At 39.2% G+C, this 8,785-nt stretch overlaps 1 long non-coding RNA gene across 1 annotated transcript; it reads right to left on the bottom strand.

The window, feature by feature from the left end:
- Window positions 1–6,372: 6,372 nt before the first annotated feature.
- On the bottom strand, window positions 6,373–7,832 carry LOC121982700. The gene is made up of 3 exons (XR_006112196.1): window positions 7,385–7,832; window positions 7,068–7,243; window positions 6,373–6,656 (listed from the first exon to the last, which is right to left on the bottom strand). It is a non-coding gene; the product is annotated as an uncharacterized LOC121982700 (long non-coding RNA).
- Between the last annotated feature and the right edge of the window lie 953 nt (window positions 7,833–8,785).

Raw genomic sequence — 8,785 nt, 5'->3', positions numbered from 1 at the left:
GAAGCGGATGTCCAGCAGAAAGTCCGGAAGCGTCAAATGCCGAGCAAAAGTCCAGTCGATCTGGAGGACTGGCATCAAGTAAATCTCCGAGTGGAGTAGGTGAGGACGCGTTCCCCGTAGAGGAACAGGAGGCGTCGGGTCGACCTAGGTTTCCGGTTGGAAACCCGAAGTCACAGACAGTCCGGAGACTGTTAATACTTCATTTATAATATCTATTGTATTATGTACTTTGTGCTGCAGGTAGTGTTTGGGACTAACGTATCTTGCGGTGCAAAGGAGCAACTTAAAGCCTCGAAGACAAGGTCCAAGGCGCCTCCATGGAGCTAGGGGCGCCTCGGATGCAAGGTCGAGCTGCGAAGTCGCTCAAGGCGCCTTGATGAGTGAAGGCGCCTTGAACGGATGAAGGCGCCTGGTGAACAGTGGAAGGCGCCTTGAGTCTGTGATAAGATTCGACCAGTTCGCTCCTCATCTCCCCGGCTGACTCGGCTGTTCAAGGCGCCTTGGTGAACAGTAGAAGGCGCCTTGAACACCCTTTATATGGGGTTTCGACCAGCAGCTTCAGACAATAACTTCCAAAGCAATCTTTTTGCTACAAGCTGCTTACGAGACGATCCCGAAGTGCTTCTACGAGACACCGACGACCCGGAGCTCCGAAATCTTCAGATTACGATATTGTCGTCGGTATAACTGTACTTTTTCATTATACTTAACTGTAATACTTGTACTCTTGTCAAGAGCGATCAAGGATCGCGGGCCTTCGAGTAGGAGTCGTCACAGGCTCCGAACAAAGTAAATTCTCTTGTCCTTCTGTGTGTTTGTTTACTTTCCGCTGCGTTACTTCTCCGATAGTTGTTACGATTCCGATAATAGAACGATTTTAGCCACGAGCGCTATTCACCCCCCCCCCCTCTAGCGCGTCTCGATCCAACAATTAGTATCAGAGCGGGGTCGCTTTGAACTGGTGCAACCACCATTCAAGCATTTTTCGTGGCTTTATCGTGTGTATAGGGTAAAAATAAAACCTTACGCCTTTCATTTTTTTCCTCCAAAATTATTTTCGAAAAATTCATTTTCATCCTTTCACGGCTTATTAGTATTGATAAAATATTGAATTTGGCAAAATTTGAAATAATATCTTTTAAAATATTTTTTTTAACAATATTTTATTATTTTTCGAAACTGGTGAACTTCTATTTCTATCCTTCCATACCGCACTGCTAATCCAGGATCAAGTCCTGGTACATTGTTTTGCTATTTTTTTGTGGGCAAGGTTCTTTTAAATGGCCCTCCAAGAAGGCTTTAGCACTTCTCGCCCCCCGCTCTTCTCCGGCGAAGACTTTACCTATTGGAAGAACCGGATGATCTACCATCTCAAGACGCAAGTCGAGATGTGGATCATCATCCAGACCGGTCTCGAGCTACCACTTGACGGCGCTGGAGAACTCGTTTCATGCACTAACTGGGATACCAGCATAAGAAAGAAGGTCGAAGCTGATGCCAAAGCAACCTGTATGCTGCAATGCGGGTTGACAAAAGAAGAACTGAATAGAGTCGGACCATTTTCAAGTGCGAAGGAGCTGTGGAACAAACTAATCGAGCTGCACGAGGGCACGTCAGACGCTAAAGTAAGTAAGCGTGATTTAATTTTAAATAAATTATATAATATTAAAATGCAGGAAGGTGAGACGGCGAACCAGCTTCACACACGCATCCGGGACCTACTCAACGGGCTTCATGCGATCAGCCAAAAGGTGGAAAACCGCGACGTAATAAGGTACGCGCTAAGTGCTTTTCCGAGGAACACTTTGTGGGCATCCATGGTTGATGCTTACAAAGTTTCCAAGGATTTATCCTCAATAAAACTAGATGAATTGTTTTCTGAATTAGAATTGCATGAGCAGACTAATGCACGCCCGGTCGAGAAAGGTGTTGCTTTGGTTGCAGGTACTAGCAGAACACGTGAACCGACGTCAAGGCGCAAATCTAAAATATCAGAGGACGAAGACGATGAATCAGACGCAGAAGACGAAGACGAAGTTATTTCCAAGTTGATAAAAATCGTACGGAAGATGTGCAAGTCGAAGAAGGCAACTCAAATGAACACAAAGGACAGATCAGATGTCACCTGCTACGGCTGTAACCAAAAAGGTCACTACAAGCCAGATTGCCCAAACAAGAAGAAAAGAAGAAAGGCATTGAAAGCAACCTGGTCCGAGTCGTCAGACGAATCCGAGACTGACAAGGAAGAAGAACCAACGAGCTTTCTCGCATTACCGACGTAGGCTAACCTAATTGACGAAATCGAGTCCGAAGCCGAGAACGAGTCAGAAACAGAGTCCGAGCGAAGCCACGGATCCGCATCCGTTTCCGAAGGCCCGATCCCCACTGTAAGTTCTTTTCTCGCCGAAACTCAAATAGATGACTTAAGAAATTTAGTTCCTTATTTGCTTAAAAAATTGGCTAAATCCAACATCCGGGTTAAGTCGCTCCAAAAAGAAGTAAAAGCCCTTAAGGAAGCGACTGACTCGAGTTCTTTAACTGAGTCAGTTCAAGTTGGAAGTTCAACTCAAGTCCAACAACTTGAGGAAGAAAATTCCAATTTGAAAACTCAAATTAAAGAACTCAAAGATACGTTAGAACGTTTTACGTTGGGTTCCAAGAATTTGGATCTGATTCTTGGAAAACAGCGTGCCGTTTACAACAAATCCGGACTTGGATTCAAGCCCAAAACTAAATATAGATCATATCTGTCGTTGGTAAATAGAAATAAAAGGAACATAATTCAAGCATGGGTCCCCAAGTCCAACCTCGTTAATCAAATTGGACTTGGACAATATTGGGTCCCCAAGGATCAGGTCCACTACCTCGATAGACCATATCGAGGCTATGATCCAGGGGGAGCAAGAAGGAAAACAATTTTAATAAATTAAATTCAAAATTCATAAATCTAAAATTCACAATTAAATTAAAATTCAAAAATTAAAATTTGAAATTTAATTAAAATTCAAAATTCGAAATTAAAATTCAAAATTCAAAATTCAAATTACAAATTCAAAATTCGAATTCAGAATTAAATTCAAAATTTGAAATTTAAAATTCAATAGAAGGAGGATCCAGAATAGCTGGCACTCCCAACTAAATTATCCGACTGGGTAATCGAACTTAATCTACCCGAAATGGGTAAACAAGAGTAGACTACCCGGCAGGGTAATTAAGGTTAGATAAAATAGGCTAGGTTTAACTTTACTAACAGTACTGGTGAAGTTTTTGGATGATAGTACGTTAGGGAAACTTGGGCATCGCATGTCTAGGAAGATATGACTTCGACCTGGTGCATTTGGCCAAGTGGAACTGACCGAAGCTACCCTTAAATGGATCCTAACTAGTTAGACCAAGTTTTAGTATTAAGTTCAATGGGTAAGACTATTTGGAAAACCTCGAAGGCATGGTTACTTTAATGAGTTCCTTGTGACTCACCATAGGCCAGAAGTTTATCCAAAGAATGCTTACTTGTTGAACCCAAAGCTAAACCTGAATCTAACACAAAGTTAAACCAACCCCTTAAACTGAACCACAATTCATCTCACCACAATTATAGGATTACCTGATTGAAAATTTAGATCGGGTGAGATGACTAAGAAATTAAAACTAAAATTAACTTAAATCAAGTTAATTCAAAATTAATTTCAAAACTATTTTAAAAACTTAATTTCAAAACTATTTTAAAACTTAATTTCAAAAATCTTTTGAAAATTAATTTCAAAATTATTTTAGAAAATCAATTTCAAAATTATTTAAAAATCATTTCAAAAATCTTTTGAAAATCAATTTCAAAATTATTTTAAAATCATTTCAAAAATATTTTGAAAATCAATTTCAAAATTATTTAAAAATCATTTCAAAAATATTTTAAAACATTATTTAAAAATCATTTCAAAAATCTTTTGAAAATCAATTTCAAAATTATTTAAAAATCATTTCAAAAATCTTTTAAAACATTATTTAAAAATCATTTCAAAAATCTTTTGAAAATCAATTTCAAAATTATTTAAAAATCATTTCAAAAATCTTTTAAAACTTTATTTAAAAATCATTTCAAAAATCTTTTGAAAATCAATTTCAAAATTATTTAAAAATCATTTCAAAAATCTTTTAAAAATCAATTTCAAAATTATTCAAAAATCATTTCAAAAATCTTTTAAAACTTAATTTCAAAATCATTTCAAAAATCTTTTGACAAACTTATTTAAAAATCCTTTGAAAATTCATTTCAAAAATCTTTTGAAAATTCTTTTCAAAATCTTTTAAAATTAATTCAATTACTGTCAAAATATTAATTTAAAAGGATTTAAAAATATTTAATTATCAAATTCTGATTGCTAAAGTTAACTCTAATTAATTTTCAATAAATTCTCAAAAGTTTAGCATTTTCTCATTTGGAACTTAAATTTTCAATATTTTCAAATAATCTCATCTCAAACTCATTCATAAGCTGCTCATGTTTTGATAATCTAGAATGGATGAGCTGGAATTAGGATAATATAAAGTTCTTCTTATGCTTGTACTCTAAGACCCTAAGAATTTAATTTGGCATTAGTTAAGGGGGAATGAACAGAGTCATACTAGTACTTTAAGGCTAAACAAATTCCTTTAGGGCTCTGATACCCAATCAAGTTAAATAATTTAATTTGACTCATACTTGGACACCTAAACTCAAAGAAGTTATTAAGGCATTAACTTAAAATTTAAATTATCTATGCAACAATTCTTTTCAAACACCTTATGAATTGAGCTAAGTACTTCACCTAAATTTTTTAAGTCCGAGTACTTAACTATGCTACCCTTTAGGGGGAGCTTAAATTAACTAGACTATTTCTCTCTTCTTAATTCTTTTTGATTTATGTCAAAGGGGGAGAGAAAAGTCAAAGTTAAGAAATCAAGAATGAAAGGGGGAGCATAAACTTTAAATTTTATTTATGCATTGATTGTCACGCCCCAGGTAGTCCCTGTCCGAAGAAATTTCGGCAGCATCTCCCCTGTACGGCGGACAATATGAATCTCGAATACATATATCTCCATACCTCGGCCACACACGGCCGGAATAATACAATACAAATAAGAACAAACCACGCAGTTTATATCAACATTCCACATATTTCAACATATAATCAATCCACGCAGTTTAATAAGGAAAGACGATATAGAATCTCGAAGATATATGTAAACATCCTACTCCACTACATCGAAGAAAACCAAATCCACGAAGTAATGAAAATATCTGCAGCGGAAATCAATAGTAGTAAACCTGAATGTTCAATGTCCACAATACAACCCACAATACAAGTATATAAGATGCAAAAGCAGAATAAATCCGACAAAGAAAATCCTCGCGCTAATGGGGCTAGCGACTGGAATATCTCCCGACGAAAAATAGTAACAACGGGGTGAGTTCAAAGAACTCAGCAGGTAATCCAATAGATATATACAGCAACATATAACCACCAGTAATAGCCTAAGGTACAGTCTCCTAAACCATGGGATCAAGAGTACAGTTCTCTAACCATACAACCTACGGTATAGTCTCCTAATAGAATAACAGATATGCATAGCCGAAATAAACTGTAGTAACCAGCAATAGGCATAAGGTACAGTCTATAGCAAGAATAATAAGAAAATGCAATCGAAATAAACTATACTCACTGCGAGGTTTGTTGATCGTAAACATACATGATAAAGATAGTCGAGCAAAAGCATATAACTCAGATGCATGTCAATCATACGCATCACCAAAATGCATCAATCATAATTAATGCAACCGCGATACGATGCAAACGACAGGTCACCCCGACGCTAGTAGATCTCACACATGGTGAGACCGCGTGGTAGACACTGTCACTGCTCCTCAAGAGTGACCGAGTGGACGGATGCACGGAGTACACCTATCCTCCAACCTCACTATAGGAGGGAGCGCCACGCTCTCATCTCCGACACAACGACGGGAGGGACCCGTGTGCTACCACGCCTATCACACTACCCACGAGTGGAGCCTCCAATGAGCACCACCGAGCAACCTACACACCACGTGCCACTACCCACGCAGTGGTCACGCGTGGTGCGCAGTCAACGTAGGCCGACGAGCTCAACAATAATGGAGTCGTTAATCGCCCAAAGACGCAATCATGCGATATGGTGCATGCGACTACAATATATCATACCTGAACATATCCTCCATATGTGTAGATGCCAAACAGACAAACACATATATAACGATGATAATAAACAGCATAAATCCAAAGACATCACATATAACAATGATGTAAGTATCATGAATCCAAGAGCATGTATCACACATGTAAAGCAACTAATCCAGTAGAGTAGAGCACTATAGATATGCATCTCTATGATCATATATACACATGGCAAGAGATATAATATCCAATCCTGAAATAAAGCAACTAGCAGATGAAACATGTGATAGGTATCAACTAGCTAAAACCAGGGAAGAAATGATCTACTATCTAGCACTAGTAAATATATATAAGCTACACATATCATAAGACATTATCAAAAGATAGGTCAAAGGGTACCCGCCTCAAATAGAAGGTAAAATCCCAAATCCGAAGTCAACGTCGAGACGCCCGTCTCGAATCAGAGTCCTGCGTCAAACAATATATATATTTTATTTAGCTAAATCCAAATGAATAGCTAAATAAAATCCCTAAACTAAATTAGGGCGAAACCCTAATTCATACAATCTCAACCTACCTAATTAAATCTAACGGTCAATTAGGGTTAATTAACCTAACCCTAATTACCCCATTAGATTAATTCAAACAATTATATCTAATCACAATCAACTAACCAATTATAACCTCCAATCAAACCACATAAATAACTAATCAATCACACTTAACCTAATCCATTTAGAACAAGATCATCAAACTAATATTCAACTTCGAAACATGATCTATATCATGTTCCAACCAAAATTCAATTCAAACTTAACCCTAATTCAAACCTACTAAGATCAGTCATCTAAAACAAAGAACAAAACCTACACACCTTACCTCGATTAAGCTACTGTGGATTGCTGAAACCAAAACAATATGCTAGATGAGATTACTGCTGGCACGGAAACACCACTGGAACCAAGACAACTCCACAGATCAGATCCTCACTGCTGAATTAGGTGCCTGCCGAAACTAAAGACACCACAGCAAGGACAGAACAGAATCTCACCTCCCTGGATCGGATCAAGATGGGATCAAGATTGAAATTAATCGCATTACAACAGTTACAACAGGAATCAAGCAGGAATTCATTGATCGGATCAATATTGAAATCCAAGAATCAAACAACAGCTTATCTAATAACCAAATCTTACCTCACTAATCCCCAATGTCTCCAAATCCGTAACCTAATCCAGCCGCCAGGAAGAAGAAGAGAAGGTGCGTCGGTGACCTAGGGCTATGATGAGCTCGCAGGTGATCGGAATCGGTGGCGTCGCCGACAACACTGGGAGGAGAAAGAGATCGATGCTCTCACCTAAGACTGGAGAAGGTCATCCACGATCGGATCTGTACCGGCGTCTGCTCCCCTAGGTCGACGGCAAAGTCGGGATGGTGAGGCTTCAGCGACGATCGAAGGCGATCGGAAAGAAGAAGAAAGGATCGGGCAGGAGAAGGGACTTTGCCTGGATCTGAGCGTACTGGTCGATGCCGGCAGAAGGAGATCACCGGAGCTCTCGGCTTGCTTCGTCCGCAAGAGAGAACAAAGGAAGGGGAGAAGAGAGAATCGGGAAGGAGGAGAAGGTTCGGGTGAATAAGGTTCGGCGATGGGTTTGGATAAGGAAAAGAAAAGAATTTATAAATTAAAATTTTTCCTCACTTAAATAGGTATCCCAAACAGGCTTTATCCGTGCCCGCCGATCGATCCCCTCAAAACCCTCCATACGAACTCCGAAAAATTCCCAGAAAATTTCTAAAAATTCCGGAAAAATTCTATAAGGCTATTTCTGAAATAACCCTATTTATTTAAATTTTCCGAGATCTCACATTGATGCTTCTGGTTAACTTTCATTATTTATTCCTTTATTTAAAAGTTATATTTTACTTAACTTTGAACCAAGATTGCCATAATCAAAAAGGGGGAGATTGTTGGTGCAGTGAGTACCAGATGATCGAACCTGAGTTTTGATTATGGCAAAGGGCTCAAAGTTAAGTGGTGGTGTTATCTAACAAAGTTCATGGAGCTTGCAGGAAAGTCCTAAGTGATACTTAGGCAAAAGTCCTAGCTGCGGTTAGGCAGGTAAAAACCCTAGGGGGAGGTAACCCTAGGTCATAGGGGGTGGTAACCCTATGCGGGAAGTCTTGGCAGGCTGATGGCTTCAGGAAAAAGTCCTAGGGGTGGTAACCCTAGGTGAAAAGTCCTGGTGTCGCGAACCAGGTGAAAGTCTGGACTAGCCGGGAAGCGGATGTCCAGCAGAAAGTCCGGAAGCGTCAAATGCCGAGCAAAAGTCCAGTCGATCTGGAGGATCGTACTGGCAACAGGTAAATCTCCTGAGTGGAGTTGTAGAGGGAACAGTAGGCGTCGGGTCGACCTAGGGTTTCCGGTTGGAAACCTGAAGTCGACTCGGACAGTCCGGAGACTATTAATACTTCATTTATAATATCTGTTGTATTATGTGCTAACTTTGTGCTGCAGGTAGTGTTTGGGACTAACGTATCTTGCAGTGCAAAGGAGCAACTTAAAGCCTCGGATGAGCAGTGTCCAAGGCGCCCACGGA

The sequence above is a fragment of the Zingiber officinale genome, chromosome 5A, assembly GCF_018446385.1.
Source record: "Zingiber officinale cultivar Zhangliang chromosome 5A, Zo_v1.1, whole genome shotgun sequence".
Lineage (NCBI taxonomy): Eukaryota > Viridiplantae > Streptophyta > Magnoliopsida > Zingiberales > Zingiberaceae > Zingiber > Zingiber officinale.
The sequence above is the reverse complement of the archived record's forward strand: the minus strand, read 5'-3'. Positions and strand labels throughout refer to the sequence as shown.